The 18,039-nt window shown below is 39.9% G+C and overlaps 1 long non-coding RNA gene across 2 annotated transcripts; it reads right to left on the reverse strand.

Annotated features, from left to right (window-relative positions):
- Window positions 1-5,442: 5,442 nt before the first annotated feature.
- LOC120741785 lies at window positions 5,443-17,427 on the reverse strand. Of its 2 annotated transcripts, XR_005697696.1 has the most exons (6): window positions 17,370-17,427; window positions 17,156-17,271; window positions 16,938-17,023; window positions 13,869-13,997; window positions 13,616-13,795; window positions 5,443-13,536 (listed from the first exon to the last, which is right to left on the reverse strand). It is a non-coding gene; the product is annotated as an uncharacterized LOC120741785 (long non-coding RNA). The 2 variants fall into 2 exon arrangements; XR_005697695.1 differs by having other exon boundaries at window positions 17,156-17,421.
- Window positions 17,428-18,039: the final 612 nt, after the last annotated feature.

Here is an 18,039-nt window from a genome sequence, read left to right on the forward strand (position 1 = left end):
TTCACCTACGAGCTGTAATGCAACAACATTACTATACTCGTTCTTTTTTGATGGTGTATAACACATCAATGGTGCATTTAAAGTGTATTCGGAAATCACAGTGAACACAAGTCCAAGGCAGAAATGAAAGATATAAATGAAAGCCGTGTGTCTATCAGTCATGTCTCACTCCTGATGCCTCATCCACACTTTCTGCCACTTTAATATCTTTGCTTCTGTAAATAAATCGCAGAGCCAGCCACAGAGTTAATTTCCCTATCATTAGATGTGTGCGTGCGCATGAGTGGATGTGTGTGTGTGTGTATGTGTGTGCTAATTATTCCCCACTTGCTTATACTGAAGCAGACTGTCAGGAAGAATGACCGGTGCATGCTGGGAGTTTTATGCAATAATAGACGGGGGATGTGACTGCACCCTTGGGCAAGTCTAAAATGACTAAAATTTCCTCTGTCTCTGGTTTGGTGTCGTAGTTCATTTATTCTCCCTTTTGTTTCTTCATACAATGTTTTTTAAACTTGCGCTGAATTAAAGAAAAACAGAAGGACTTTTAGAACCTCCCCAAGCAATTTTCTCACACCAGGATTGATTTAAAAAATTTGTATATATTATACCAAAATAATCACCTCACAGTTCCTTAGTAAAATGCTTTCAGTGTCTGTGCAGATTGGACAGATCACCAGTCCATCATAAGGATACCCAAGAGACAACGGCCAACCACACAGTTGGCTCAACGTCATGTTCCCCATCAATTTAAAATAATCAGTACACATATTGCTTTTCTTATCAATGTTTCATTTTTAATATAAAGTATAATTGATGCGGGGGGGGATTTGTTTTTTTTCTAAATATGAGGGGATGTCATGTATTTAATATGCTTGTTATATAGACTAAACACATTTGCTATAGCTCAGAGCACTCCACAGGGGGCCTGTAACACTGTAGCATCACATCCAAATGAAGTATATGGTCAACAGAACTACTATCACCAATCCCTCAGACACTGACTCAGGATGAACTTCCACTCTGGATTTAGAACAAAAAAAAATCTCATTAAAGATTATTTTATACAAATCAATACGAGGTTTAAATGAAATCATCAGACCAAAAATGAGAGACTCATTTAGTTTTATTGGAATATGTTCTGAGTTATTCCAATCTCTCCCATCTAACAGCTAATCACAGAGAGGATGCAGGGTGTTTGTGTTGTGTAGCTAAATACACACAGCTAAGCCTCTACAGTTCTTCTTGGTATATGTTGGTGCCATTAGGTCTCAGTTTGGATTGGACAGAAGACATCACATCAATAATCTGTCTAAAATAAAACGAGAGAAAGAAACACTCCAAACAAGTGTTTGTCTAACATTAGTCTGCTTAATGTACTGTGATTCAGTGCAAATTCAAATCCTGCACACAGAAGCAGGCACAGTTATTTTTTTGTCTTTAATAAAAAAACTGGCATAACAATTTCCAGGTTAGTAGGTTTAAAACTTATATTTTAAATCTGCTATAATCTTATACACCTGCAATTATGAAATTTCTTATTGTTTCATTGTTTCTAATTTGTAACTTGTTTGGTTGTTTGTGAAGAGCTTTTACTTTCAGGTCTTTTATTAAGAATTCCTTTTCAAATACACTTGTTAATGGCTACAATGTCACAACTGAATGGTACATCTTGTCATATGCTGTGGGAGTGTCGGGTTGGGTGTGGTCCAGGTTCCTGTTGTCCGTCCCCTGCGGTGGAGTTGGCCTGCTCATCACCTGCTTCCAATTTCCGGGGCTCCATCTAGAGGGTTTTTAAGCCAGCACTGCCTGCCACTCCTCGCCAGTTCGTCCTGCTACCACCCGTGGTAAACTTGGCCTCCTCTGTGCTCGGACTCTGTGTGCCTGGATCGTGGGTTAATGTGTTCTCCGTCTCCTGTATTCTCCAGATTCATCACCCGTCGTACTCACCAGCAGCGCTGGTTCTGTTTCCGTCCCGTTCTACAGTCTGCCCAGAACCCTAGGACCACACACTCATCTTCTTCTCAGCCTGCCCTCCAGCCCATACTTCAACTTCCCTGGACACCTTGGAACCTGGACCAGCCTCCCCACACTCTCCACCATCCCCGGAATGCTCCCACGGCAACCCCTTCCCCGCCTAATAGCCAGTGTTTTCAAGTAAGCACAAGACTCTCCTCTAGTACCACTCACCTCTGCCCTTTAATTGGTTCCCATTCAGTAAAACCCTTCTCCTGTGTTTGCAGAAGTTCCCGCCCGTGTTCTCCCTGTGTTCTACGTCCGTCTAAGGCCTCCCTCAGTTCCTGCGAATGATTTCTGTTAGACCCAGTCTTGTTTAAGTTCCTTTTCCTTTCAATAAATTGTACATAGTACAAGCAATTGAGTCTGCTCTTGAGTCCACTGCATCCTTGTTTGTGACCAGAGATGGGCAGTAACGCGTTACTTGTAACGCGTTACTGTAATCTGATTAGTTTTTTCAAGTAACGAGTAAAGTAAGGGATTACTATTGCAAAATCGGTAATTAGATTACCGTTACTTTCCCGTAGGAACGCTGCGTTACTGCGTTACTAAAACTGTGATTTTTTTTTTGCGAGAATGTCTCACGACAGTGACGTAAGCGAGTGCAACGTTCGTGACAACAGCTGTGTGCAGATCAACAATGGATCATATATCGATTGTGGGAGAGAGTATGCGCGTGCAGCGTTTAAAGCGTGGAAGTACTGACCTTACTTTGAGTTTGATTCCATAAAAAGTGACAAAAACATTAGCGTCCGTTGTGCGTGGGAAGAAAACTTTTTACAGCGAAAAAAAACCCCTAAACTTCCAAGCAAGCACCGAGTGCGCAACGATGTAATGGGAAATTCACAGAGAAACTCGCGGATTCTTCCACTGACCGCGGCACACCTGCACCAGGGTAAACCTCCGCCTACCCTACTCCTGCTTTACAGGTGAAAATAGAGCAACAGGACCGCTGAGTCTTTGACTTTATTTATTTTCTGCTGTGTTTTACTTGCATCTATTTGAAAGAGTGAGTGTAAACACAAAAATTTTTTTATTTTATGTGCTGGAATGCGCAGAAAATAGGTTTAAATGTTAAACTAATTTATTCAAGTCAGAGAATGTTGCATATAATTAAATTTTTGCTTGATGCATAAAGTTAAAAGATTAAAACTGATAAAACAAGTTTAAAAAAAAGAGACTTTTCCATTTGATTACATTTTGTATGATGGATTATGCAGAAAAAGTAGAATTAGGCTGAAAGATCTATCACTTTATCACCTATTCAGGTTGTAAATCGTGTTTTTAAAAAGTAACTAAGTAACTAAGTAATTAATTACTTTTGAAAATAAGTAATCAGTAAAGTAACGGGATTACTTTTTTGGGGAAGTAATCAGTAATTAGTTACTGATTACTTTTTTCAAGTAACTTCACCAACACTGTTTGTGACACATCTTGTATCCTACAGCTGTTGTTTTAACTTTATTTTATATAAGCAGTCTTGAGTCATGTCACTTTCACCTTGATATTCTGACTCTGTAATAAGTAAGCTCATCTGCCAGCAAAAGAAGATCAGTTGAATTTAATTCTCTCAGAAGCCTGGCTGGATAAAGTCTGGATGCAAGATGAAAATAATTTACCAAGCTCATTATTTTTCTGGCTGTGCAGTCATTCAGATCATCTTCATGAAATCAATGAACTGGCAAGTCGGGTCTGAAACTCATCGATGCTGTTCACTGACAGGACAGAATCACTGCTTGGTAGTTTCACACTCACACACAAGAACTTTATGTTTTTATTACCAGGCTAATATACCAGTTAGACAACATTAACTATTCCTTTACCTGCAGACCACAATTTTATATTATGACTTGATTGTAAATGCTCTTAAGATCTGACCTTGAGTAGGATTATGAGCATTTTCATTATAAAGGCTGCACGAGTACTTAGTACTACTAAGATTAAAATGGATGTAGTATTCTTTTGGCTCTTCATACATCATGTTAACCTCTATGCTTTTCAGGGTCAAAAGCATTAATGTTTGAATTATTTGACAGTTAAACGGATTTTTCTTACTGGACCGAGACTTATGTTGTACAGTTGTTACTAAATAAATACAGTCGTAATTTCAATGAATAACGTAGAACATAAGGAGTTTATATTTGATACAGCTAATATATACATATATATATGTATACAGCTAATACTGCATGTACTAAAAATAACCTGCGATAGGTGAAATCCGTGAAGTAGCCAACTTTATTTTTTACAATTATAATAGATGTTTTAAGGCTGTAAAACCCCTCACTACACACTTTTTACACTTTTCAAACCTTCGTAGAAAAATAAGTCCAGTATTATAGAATGAAACCAACGACCTGTTTTCAGGTCCAGAACATGGGAATAAAGCAGCTGCCAGAGAATTTAACATTAATGAATCAAAGGTACAGAAGTGGAGGAAGCAAGAAGAATGAGTTGAGTAAAGTTTGACTGTTTTGTTTCGCTTAATAATCTGCTGTGCCTTATAATCCGAAAAATCCGGTAACTGATCATTTTGAGTGTTTAATACATTTTTCATATTCAACGCCACTCTCAGAAACTACAAAACTGCAGCGTAATCAAACTTCCAACCACCTTACTGTTCAGCTGTACAGTGCCTACACACAGCAAATGTAATACAGTGAAAGATGTTTGTACCCATAATGTCATTGGGAGGCCAAGTTAACACTCTACAAAGGCATGTGGCAGAATCAGTCTTGGAGTTGGGTCCACAGACTGCTGGCAGCGTTCCTCTGAGGTCCCAGAGCAACTTTTTCACAGGACTGATGCTGAGCGCGTGGTTCTCAGCATTAAAACAGGAAATTTAAAATGACTGATAATTACACATCGGTCCTCTGGATCTGTATGACACTCACTGAGTTATTTGTTCATTTCCTTTGCAGATGAGTCACACTTCATGATAGGCATTGCTAATGATTCAAAGATAGCTGAAGCAATCAGTTAGAGACATTGCCTAAAAAGTATACTATTATATTAAGTGACATCTAAAAAGGTGCTCGGAGTGATGGGTCATTATGTTCAATTAAGGCTCTAATTCAACCACGAAACCACATAAAGACATGATTGCAGATGGTGTTTTGACAACATACTCTTCAGATATGTCTTCTGCTAACATTGCTAACAGACGCAGAGTTCTCTTTGAGTAAAAGCTGTAATTAAAGCCAAAGGAAATATCTTTATTGAGTGTACCAGACTGGTACACCAGGTGTAAAAATGTGAGACTACCAGACTCACATTTTTACACCTCTGGAATTGGAATTAGAATTTCCTGTAAATTTTAGGTAAACACACGTATTGATCATAACTCATTATAATCATTTAACAATTTAAATGTCTGTGTTAAGGTAACATGGTGTGTAATAATAACAGAGGTTGACTTTTATTTGGGATTCATTCATGTTGATATTACAGTTAAAATAAGGATTACTATTGCTAATACAGACATACCCAGAAAAGGAAACAGCAACAAAAACAGTAACTTCTTCAAACAGTAAAATAAAATGGTCCTGACAGCTGTGATGGACTTCAGGAGCCTGAGAGTGGTTAAGGGAGCACTATCCCCCCCGCGCGCACGCTTTACTAGGATGGGATCGGTACAGCATGTGTTTTTTTTTTATTTGTGGTTTCCATTAACTACTATTAAATTAGCAGCAAAATGCTCCAAACATTTGGGAAGGATTGCCAAGTTGTTATGGAGGCCTGTGTCCACCTACATTCCTTGTAGGTTCTTTATTTTACAACATAAAACACCTCGTGCTGACTGTTCTTGTGAACTGGTGCCATGAACATAAAATAAAACTTTGCAGTGGTCCTTTACAACAGTTCTCTTCTTACTGTTGTTTGTCAGTGGTTTACAGATATAGCACTGCGGCTTTAATGGCATGGTTGTGGCTGTTACCCAATTAAATGGGTACCAGAGTGCCTGGGAAGACCTTTAAACTGGGTGGGAAAAGTGCAGGTATTACCAATGGCTTTAAAAATAACATGTCATTCAGGTAAGGTGCTTCCTTGGTCCTTGCCTTGCAAATGGTGACCAAGGCAGGAAGGAAAAAGGTTTCCCACTCAGTATCAAAGGATGGTGAAAGGTTGGGGTTTTGTTATTATTATTTATTTATTTTTGTCGATTTTGTTCCATCAAAATAATCCACAAAATCTCTGAGTAGTCAGAGTTGGATTAAGGCTCTACTCTGTAAGGGCGTGGATTCTAATTTCACATTTGAATCCAAATCTAATACCAAATCTACTAAATCTAACAGTACATGAAGTAATTGGCAAAAATGGATAATAACATGAGAAAACACAAGAAAAACCGTTACTAAGTCATGGCTTGTATTAGGCAAGTCTTTCAAAAATAGAATTTTTGGACAAAACATATTTGCTTATTAATGATCAAGGCACTGACCTCTCAGCCCGTTGTTCATTCAGTGGTGCTAGTGTCAGTCATTATGCAAATGTCCTGTTTATAAGATTGGAAACCTGCAGTCAGCTGAGACTGAAGAAGTCACCTGGTTGAAAACATCCAGATGAACAGAATCAACCTTTGGGGCACATTTGCCTTTGTTAGGTCTGAGTAATGTGGGAACTAGTCAGAAAAATAGACACATAAAAGTAATAACAAAGTCTGTACTTTGATACATTATGTTGGATTTACTACCATTTATGTATAGTAACATATGTGTACAATTATGTTTTTACCTGTTACACTGATATTTGATATCAACATAACACTGATGTTTCATAGGTAAACCTAAAGACTCAAGGACTTTTAATGGCGGTTTATTGAAAGTGTTAACTAAATTAGCTGTCTGGCTCTGCCTGTATTGCGTTCTCATTGCCACTTTATATTGCTTTTTATTCCACTTCATGGATAAATCACTGACAAGTCAACCATCTTCTCCACATATCCACTCTGATGATAGAATCTCTTGTGTTAGCACATTGTACCAAGCTGATAATTTAAAATCCACAGACCATCAGTTAATTAGTGTTACAACACGGTTTATTAAGAAGCTACCAAATCTAATAGCAAATAGTACATGAAGCAATTGGCAAAAATAGATGAAAAACATGAGAAAACACACATTACTAAGCCAAGGCTTGTATTAGGTTAAGTCTCTAAAAATTTGAATTTTTGGACAAAACATTGCAGATAACTGTGACGTGTGGTTGTGATAGGTTGTCACAATCAAAAGGAGGGGTTGGTTTTAAGTTCTTCTTTCAGTATAAGTTTGGAAGCTTCGTTCAACATTAAAAAGACACAAAAACACAATAGTCAACCTACTACCAAACCACAGGGAATGTTTGAGAAGAGGAGGAGAAAGTGTTTGTGATTACTCTGGCTCTGTATGCTCTGTTCACATGGCATGAAACAACTTGTTAAGTTAAAGTGGAGAAATACAAAGGTGAATGGAAGCCTTGAATTTGCATGAACAACATGAAACATATCAATACATGTGCATTGATTATAAATTAAGTCAAACTACAGCTACAATTACCTGGCAGGGATTTCCTTGCACAATCATTGCAGCGACTCATTGGTATCACAGCTGGGGCGATCCCAGCGCATGCTGGCTTTTACTTGACAATGTTAAAAATAATGAAATTCTACATGTGTAATATTTAACAAATCAAAACAATTGTTCCTACTATTATTTATGTAATTCCAAATAATCCCTGGAATTATCAAAGCAACAGGAAAATAAGTGGGCTATAGTTAATTGATACATTTTAAAGCTAAATCTATAAAACAACTGCGTGTGGATACGTACAGTTCTGTTACATCTTTGCTGAGAACTTGACAAACAACTTTGCTGCCTAGGGGAAGGTGACTCACTCACACATTCATAACCACACGGAGTGACCTTAGAGCACCTGCAATACAACTTAATCCAGTGTTAATCCCGATCTCCACACCTTCAGCACCTCTATCTCTTCTCTGTAGCCTTTAAGTTCTACAGCACAAAGCTAATCCTGGCCTTTTCACAGGCAGGAAATGAGATATGGTACAACGCCCCAAATGTCTTTAGGTGTGTTCAACAAGCTCTGTGCAGTGAACTCTACAGCCTGACTTCCTGCTGAGGAGCCAAGAACTCCTCAGTTTCTGAGCAATATTTCAAAAATTCTACATTAAATTCTGTTGTAAGTCCAGATGCAAAAGTGGTTTATTTTTTAATATCGCCAGATGCTTGGAATTAATACTGTATAGACTAAACTCCTAATGCTGCATACACTGCTTTAAATGTGCTTTTGAATTATTTTTATTTATATCATCCATATTTTTCCTTTGGAAAACAGTTTCACTGGCTTAACTGGCATTCAGTGCAGAATGAATGAATCACTGGCCAACTGAAGTAAAGAAAATAATGCACAGACCTGTAACCATACAGTCATCTTTCTGTTACACAGAGGATTACTATCATTCAGTGTGTCCAGAATCTTTATAGGAAATTAGAAACTGTTTTAAAATAATCTACCTACAATACAGGATTATAGCTAACACCCACATAGTATTAATCCACGAGCCATATCCATTTATAGTGTGCCACTAAAATAACAGAATAATTTAGAAAACATATGTTAAAAGAACAGATTCAGTTGCTTTGCCTGTTGAAAGAGCAAAGCTGGTTGCTCGAGTACAGAGCTTGCTCCTGCACTATATCATGTGTATCATCATACATCATTTTCTCTTTTTCAGACCTTGCTCTGTAAAGATAGAGGTGGTTGTGTTGGAAAGTCACAGCAGATCAGGAATTTCTAAAATTCTCAGACCAGCTTATGTGACACCAACAATCACATTCAAAGTCGTTTAAATCATTTTCCCCCATTCTGATGCTCAGTTTGAACTTCCATAGGGGCAGACAGGTTGTTATGGCTACATAGAAAGGGTCATAGCGACCTGATTGGATATTTGAATTTAACGAGCAGATGCACAGATGTACCTAACCAAGCAGAAACACGGTCTCATGGTAGATCCTCACAAATGTTGTGTCAAGTGTAATTAAATGATTCTTTTTTCAGGACATGAATTTTTTCCACTTGTTAACTAAATAATTACCACTAATTTTTACATCTTTTTTCTTTTGTGTGTGTGTGCCCGTCCCTGAATGTGATTTTTCTGTGTACTGAATTGTGTCCATATTTATGATAATTCTCAGTCGACTTTTGGAGGTTGTTGGTGGTGGTGGAGAGATCAGTTTACCTCAAACACCAAAGACTCAGGTGATACATGGGACACATTTAAACACACATATTTATATTATTTTTGAATACATTAACAGGTAAAAATGTATTGCTCGGTTAAGGCAACGAGACTGCGGTGTCAGAATTAGTATATGAAATCTTCTGGGCTGGGCTCAAAATGTAATACAGCCGATTACCTTAACACTGGTACTGGACGAGTACTTCAGTATCAGTATTGGAACTGTAAAACATTGCAGTGCATCCTTAGTTCTGGTTTTGGACACATTGCAGCCAGTTCTCTTTGCTATTCTTGCTAAAGAACTGAATGTGCTTTCCTGCTGTCTGACCTACTATATCAAGGGGGAACAGAACTAAGAGTAGAAGCAACCATAGGTCTAACACAAGTGATAATGTTAGTAGTGTCAGTAACTAGCAGTAATAGCTATAGAATCAGCAACAAACGTGTCCCATTTTCCTGCTGTCTATACCTGAATTACCTCACAGTAACAAAAGGAGAGCAAAACACCTTTCTTTCTTCCTCTTTCCCTTATTCCCATTTCCCAAGGTGACCCCTCTCTCCCCCCCTCCTATCCGCCTACTCCCTCTTTCCATCACACACTCTCCTAATACTCTGTCAGTCAGAAAAGAGCCTGCTGGAAACGCGAGTGAGAGGTGCTTGCGTATGTGCGGGCATTAGCTGGTGTTTGTGTGCGCACGCGGTTTGCATGAATATGAGGGGAAGGTGACGAGTTGGAGAGTTAGAAAGAGAAAAGAGGGAAAAGAGGCAGGGGTAAAACAGAACTGCGGAGGGATGACAAACGGAGGGAAAGGAGAAAGGAAAAAGGGAGGCTGGGGAAATGATTGCTCTAATCACAGGTTGCAGGTTGATGTGTTGTCAGGAGCTGCTGTTAACCTGTCAGTTAACCTGTGTGTGCATAGGTCTAGACGTAAACCTTTAAAATACTGGCTGAAGGAGGGAAGTCATGACATGTTTACACAGAAGACAAATAACTACCCCTTTCTCCTGCGCCTGTCTCAGTCAAATCAGTCAGAATCAATTCTGTGGCGATATGCGCGACTGTTGTACCTCTATAAACCATTAGGAAGGGATCCATTTCTATCATCACATCTTTTAATCTCTGGATTTTGTAATTTTGCTCTGTGATTTGTTTTGTCCCTATCTGTGTTATTGGAGGTTTTATAGTGATTGCACAATGAGAATCTACCCTTGACTCTGCTTTTCAAATACAGATGGTTTGGAATCTACACAAGGGCTTATTTAGGCATTTGCACTGAAGGAGTTCATAAGCTCTACAAAATAAATAAATAAATAATCAGTCATTTGTGTGTAATGTGTAGGCCAGGGGCTCTTAAGAAGCAATGATTTTCTTAGGGCATTGTCCTGTTGGAAAATGTACCGATGGCCCTAGAAAGCTCAAAGTAATGGGATGTTTTTTTACTACTGTTGCTGTGGCAACCGTCCTGATTCCCCTCATTTCTGAAGTCGACTAATCCAAACATTAAGATTTCTAATCTTTAACATTTTTAAACTTTGATTAATTTCACTCTGTGATAGTGAATCAAAGAGCTGCCAGTCACTTCCTGTTTTTAGTACATAAAGGATTTTCAGGATCTTGGCCAGTGTCTCTTTTAATTTACTTTCTCAGACCAAGAGCCTTACACCCATCCCAAACCTCCCCGGCCACCTGGGTCAGGTCCACCTACCTAGGTGACATTAACTTTAATGTCATGACCCATTGGCTACACTTCATAGAATGGTCTGTTTTCCACAACGGTTAGGGTTTTACCCTAAACGCTAAAAAAAAAAGACGAGAATTTGGTTTCACTAGATCTGCCTTCGTTCCAAATAAACCAGAACTGTAGCTTAAAGCACTGATACTAAATCCCCATTGTTAATATTGTATCTGATGTTTTCCATTTCCCTCTTCTGTCAGAACCGATCTAAATTTCTGGGGCTACTTCAGTAAATTCCATCATTATTTGGGCTCAAAGTCCTAACAGCTGTCCGTGGCCATAGTTTGGTCACTAGATGTTTATAGCTGTGTCCCAGCTCTGAATGCCTCTGGATTTATGTGCCGCTTCATACGGCTTCTCTCTCCTTCTGCAGCATTTTGTAACCTCGCTCACACTTCTTTTGCTGGCTAGTACCACTCTACCATACACCCCCCCCCCCACACACACACACACAGGCGCTCTTTATTTTATGTCTCTTTTTAGTATTCATGTGGTGCAGCATACGTCTTTTCACCTTCTGTATTTATGAAGTGTTCACTGGCCCCCTCGTGCTCTCACTAGTAAAGTGCTGTATGTGTCCTTTATGCTTGCATGAAATGACACATCCTCAGCACACACAGATACACTGGTCAGGGTTAGATTGATGAATACAGCGGACTCTTTCTATAAGACCTTATGTGATGTGTGTGGTCATTATGCTGAAGGCTTCCCGCTGTCTCATTCACTGCCATTTTAATGATATTTAACCTGCCGGGCCTTTTGAAAGCGGGGCCTCGTCACATATTCATTTGCACTGACACGCAAAAAGCATGCATGCAAATGCACACCAGCAGAGTCATGATTTGGTGCACTTACTTTACCCTTGCCACTTTTATCATTAACTCAAGCCTCTGTGCACCACGGGGTGAGGGCAGCTCACTCATTAATTTGTCTTTCTAACATTATTAGCAGTATTTCACCTCTACCATTATCTGCCCTGTAGATCTGCTATCCCCAGCTGTATTCATAATTAACCCCCCAGCTTCCATACTGATAACTGTTAAATATGATATGCTCCAGCTAAGCGAGACTTTTTTCACTTCAGCCCTTTTTGAACTAAGATTTGTTTTAATCTTTCAGAAGTGTAATCCTTAGAGAGGCGCAGATTAAAGATCAAGTTGTAAAGTTTAAACTCACCCCAGTAGTTTGACTGACATGTGTATGCCAGCGTTTCAAAGTTGTATAGTGAATGAGTAACAGATGTGTAAACGTAGAACTGGACTCCAGATAAAAACTGTCAGAAACAACGAGCACCTCAATAGAAACTCTGCCAAGGCAGCTCGCTCTCTGAGCATTATTTACTTGTAAGGGAGTGTTACATGCTATATTTATTTAGGTTTTTGTTCTTTTTAATGTACTTTAAAATATTGTAGCGCAGTAAAAACTAAAAAAGCATTTCCTAGCGAAAATGCATGTGAATGCTCAAAATGTAAAGATTGTCTGAAATGCTTAAAAATATTTGAAATATTCAAAGTTGAACTTGTTCAATGAGCTTCACTGCGTAAGATTACCAAAACCTCAGCCAGCTTAAGTGTAAATACCTGAAAATGTGCTAAATAAAAGCCAAAAATGTACCTAAACTGAGCTTATGTCTGTGAAGGTTCTCAGTCATCCAGGTCATCGTAGCCAAAGGAGCTTGCAAAGAAAAGCGTCTGGACTTCTTTAAGTTGCTTGAAGATGTTTCACCTCTCATCCGACAAGCTTCTTCAGCCTAAACTGAGCTTCATTTTCTGAACTTTGGTTTGTCAAAACAGAAGGAGATGTTACTGAAGCAGGATGTGTTTTTTGTATCTGTGCCACTAAAATTGGTGGCTGTTTTGGGTTTTGGCCTCAAGAGTGGAGAAGAATTAGCATTGGCAAGTGTAGATGGACTCAGGCTCCAAGTTTAAACTCGATGAATCACAGCTACTTTTTGATGTATATATTTTACAAGTAGGGCAAAAAAGTTTGGGCATGAAAGAAAGACTTTTTTCCCGATAATTTTCCATCCTCTGTGTTTTCTGCTTGTGATGTCATCATGCAGAGGAGGGATGTCACGACTGGGCGGCCAACACAGGTAAGTGGACCCAAATGCAGACACCACATGGAGGATCGGAGGTATAGTGCAAACGAACAATTTGGCACTCAAAAGTGGCACATAATGAAAGAGGGGAATGCAACAAAACACAACACATGAACTAAGGGTGAGAGGGAAAACACTTGACCTCTGAATATAAACTACCTACTAACGCAAAGCTTCATATTATGGTACTAAAAATCTGATTTAGACTGGCAAGAACTAAAAGACAAGACTATTACTAGGGATGCTGTGAATGTAAACAAAGCTATGTAACACAAGGCCTGGCTAGAACAATCTCAATAATTGTCAAACAAGAAAACAAGAATCAGAATCATCAGTCTAAAGGAAGAAGTCTTTATCTGGCTGGGAAAAACAGCCTGGGCATGATACTAGGTATTTCCCGGAGCAGGCACACGAGGTACAGGATTACAGGGTTTCTCTCTGAGTCACTGTAATGAAAGGTGAGCAGAGTCAATGCGAGCCCCACGCAGCAGTCTGTGGAGTGGAGGCAGCAAAATGCAGTCTTACTTGTCTGGGTAGAAGGCGAGGCTTGCAGGGGAATAGAGGTCCGGGTGAGGCTAAACCAGTTTGTGTACACTCACTATGAAGTGTTGGGCAGGGAGGCAGGTGAGTTGCACCGAGAATAGAAAACAAACCAGCGACGGGAAGTAGAGTGGTTACTGACAGCAAGATCCAACCTCTGTGAAGCTGCAGAGGCAAGTAGACAGGGTTAGCTTGAGAACACTAAAACAGGATTTACTGAGGTATGACTTTTACTAACATGGGTTAGCTGACGTTCCAGCGAGGAATCTTCTTCTTCCTTGTTTTTAACGACGGTTGGCAACCAACGTAAAGGAGCATTACCGCCTCCTACTGTTCCGGAATATGGGTCAGACAGTGAGCTTACAATCTGTATCCAAAAACAAAACAAAAATGAAACAAATCAAACACTCTTTCATAAACACCTATATCCTTCAGAAACCCCACCAGTTCTCTCACCTGTGCCCTACTACCCTCCAACACACTCTTCAGATTAAAGTCCCCAATTCCCCACTCCTTCAATCTATTCTGCAGAACTCTCCTCTCCACATCATAGCCCCTGCACCGCAGTATTACATGCTCTACCGTCTCCTCCTCCTGGCACACTCCACAAAGCCCCGTCTCATGTTCTATCATCTGTAGTGTTTTATTTAATGCACAATGTCCCAGTCTAAGCCTGGTAATGGCCACCTCTTCTCTCATATAACCCCTATGCACCCTAAACTCTGTCACCTTCTTCTTAAGATGGTACAATTGCCTGCCGTTACTCCCTGAATCCCACCGCTTCTGCCACTCCTTAACAACCTGTCTCCAAACAATACCTTTTGCTTCAGATCTGCTGCTTTTAATTTCCATCTCAGTCCTATTTATAGTCAACGCTCCTTTTGCCAACCTATCCACCTTTTCATTTCCACTAATTCCTACATGAGCTGGCACCCAAAGAAAGTGAATATTATAGTCTCCAAAATAGTATACAGCATACCCTGCCTTGTCTTTGAACAAAATGATTGTAGACTTGAAACAACAGCTGCCGAGTCAGGACATACCACCTGCCTGATTTTTGAACACTCTACCCATTTCAATGCTACCAAAATTGCTACCATTTCAACCGTGTACACTGCCAGTCCATCCAAAGTGCGTCTGTTTATTTCAATATTTTTTCGATGGAATTACTATTCCAAACCTTGTAATTCCAGTATCTGGACTTTTAGCACCATCCGTGAACACATGAATACACTCAGGGTATTCATGCAAGCTGTGAAAATGAAATGTTGAAACAAGATCAACTCTTCCTTTCAATTTTCTCTTCAGATCCAGCATGTACCAGTCCACAGGAGGATCCTTCTGACTTCTTCCATACTCCCAGCATTCCAAAAGTACCTCCTTTGTGGGATGTGCGTCACCATGACCACCAAGATGAACCCAGTAATTCACAGATACTTGCTTCTTCCTAAGATTTAGGGGCATTTCTCCCATCTCCACCTGTAGGGCCCTGACCGGAGACATTTTAAAAGCTCCACAGCACACTCTAAGGGCTTCCGATTGTAGAACATCTAAACGGTTCAGCACAGAAGGAGCTGTTGAACCACATGCACACACCCATAATCAAAGACCAATCTAATTAATGCCTGGTAAAGTCTTTTCAAAGCAGAAGAGCTCGCTCCCCAACACCTCCCAGCTACACACCTCATAACATTAATAACTTTTTAGCATTTGGTTTCAATCCGGTCAATCTGCTCCCTCCATGTCAGTCTTGAATCAAACACAACACCTAAGTACTTAAAAGAGCTCACTTTCCCAATTACCTTGTCATACAGTTTCAATGTCATGTCCCACTCACTGTTCTTTTGGTAAAGAACATCATTTTTGTTTTTTCCACCAAAAACCTGAATCCTCTGTCCAATCCCCACTCAACCACCATATTTACAGCATCCTGAACCTTGCCCACTAGGTGCTCAATATTTCTTCTTTTTCCATAACACACCATCATCAGCAAACAAAGACCTCCCAATTCCCCCAGGAACATCAGGAAAAACATCATTGATCATTATAACAAAAAGCAGGGGACTAATCACACTGCCCTGTGGCGTTCCATTCTCAACCGTGCACTGATTAGAAATTGTAGACCCAATTTGCACTTGGATCTTCCTACCAGATAAAGTCTTGGATCCAATTGATTGTCCTGCCACCAATACCCAACTTATGCAACTTGATTAAAAGCCCATCCCTCCACAACATATCATATGCCTTTTCTATGTCAAAAAACACTACCAAAACAGACTCTTTATTGGCCTGTGCTTTCCTAACAACAGTCTCAAGTCTAATAGCATCAGTTGTGTTCCGAGCTGTCCTGAAACCACTTTGATAATTGAGCTGGAAAGAAAAGCGGCTTTAGCCATTATCATACGTTCCATCAACTTTCACACATTTGATGGTCTGTAGCTATCTGGTTCAGATGGATCCTTCCCGGGTTTTCTTATTGGCACAATAACAGCCTCCTTCCAAGTACTTGGGAGCTCACCCTTAATCCAGACTGTGTTAACCAAACACAGCAGTTCATTAAGCGCTTTCGTACCAAGGTTCTTCAACATTAAATAACAAATTTGATCCTTTCCCGGGGCTGTGGGCTTCGTTTTTTGAAGTGCTCTCACCATTTCCTCCAGAGAAAACACTGCATCCAAACTACTATCTATGTGCGCCTTTCTTACTAGAGCCTCCGTGTTTTAGTTTGGCACATTCTGTCTTTTCCCAACACTGATATGTTATCAGAGCTATGAATCTTAGCAAAAGTTTTCACCATACTACTACTTTTCCTGAGCTGTTACAAAGTTCTGTTGGCCTGAGGATAGAACTGGGTAATCCCATTCCCGTCGGTCACCTCCCATTCTTCTGATCATGCCCCAGAACTTCCCCACTGGAGTGGTTCTTCCTATTTTAGAACAGAACAACCTCAACTGCTCCGTTTTGCTTGTCTAACTGTTCTCCTGACCACTGCCACTGCGTTCCTGTATGCAGTCAGAGCTTGCATGTTAAGGGTTCTTTGGAGAAATTTAAACTCCTTGTTTCTTTCCTTTACAGCAATTCGACATTCCTCTGTCCACCATGGCACCAAAGTCCTACTTTCCTTGCCTTTACTGGTCGGGATTGAGGCCTTGGCGGCTTCCATAATTACTTCGATAAACTGATTATTCATTTGATCAACACTACCAGACTCATCAACCTTGTCAATCGTTTTCTCACATAGTTTTTGGAATTTTGTCCAGTCAGCCCTATGAAAACTCCACTTCTTATGCACCTCTCTTAGAGATACCTGTATCTTCCCTCCAACATCACAGAAAACGGGATAGTGGTCACTTCCTATGGTAGTGTCTGTTCTGATGGTCCACTGACTCATTCCTGCAAGCACAGTTGAGACCAGAGTTAAATCCAAAACCGACTCTGTTACATTATCAACATTACATCTGGTCCCCCTACCATCATTCAGGCAAACCAAATTGCATGTATCCATCAATTCCTCAATTACCTTACCATTTTTATCTGTGTGTGTGCCTCCCCACACTCTGCTATGGGCATTAAAATCACCACACCAAATAACTCTACGACAGTCACTTCCTTCATTTGAACAAAGACGCGGCAGCTCCAGTCTGGTGCAAGGATTGTAGAAATTGACAATAACATTAACAACACGGTTTATTCCTGTCCCAAACTTCAATAGCTATATACCCCAAATCATTGCCTTTACCCAGGAGTCTATATGGACTATCTTGTTTGACAAACATTGCACACTGCACACTGCACACTGCAACACCCAACACCCAACACCCAACACCCAACACCCAACACCCAACACCCAACACCCAACACCCAACACCCAACACCCAACACCCAACACCACGGTCCTCCAGCAAGGAATGTTTGAGAACGTTGGTCTTAAGAGCCTGCCAGCTAATTACACACAGGTGCCACAAACGAGGGGGGTGTGGTGACTCTGCCCAGTGATGGATTCACTGGCACGCAGGAAAACCCAGCACTCACCCGGACCATGACAAGGGAAAATTTCATAAAAAAAAAAAAAAAATACATTCTTGATAAAACCTCAAACTGTCGCTGTTTGAAAACTGTAAAAGACATAAAAAAAAAATCAAGCAATACCTTAATAGTGTGAGGTCTTGTGACTAGTGGTGTGCGGATCAATAGTGAAATATCGACTCCTACGATAACAGCTATTTATGTTCTAGAATCGATTCTCATTTTAAAATATCGATATTTTAGTAATTTGGAGTAAATTTGTAGTTTATCATTAACAGGAACACAGTGGAAAGAAACGATATCATTTGGATCGTCTAAATTGGAAGGAACTACTTCCTCTTCCACCTTTCATAGTCATATGTGAAATACGGCTGCATAACTGT

This window comes from Simochromis diagramma, unplaced genomic scaffold, assembly GCF_900408965.1.
Source record: "Simochromis diagramma unplaced genomic scaffold, fSimDia1.1 OVJJ01000663.1, whole genome shotgun sequence".
Classification (NCBI taxonomy): Eukaryota; Metazoa; Chordata; class Actinopteri; order Cichliformes; family Cichlidae; genus Simochromis; species Simochromis diagramma.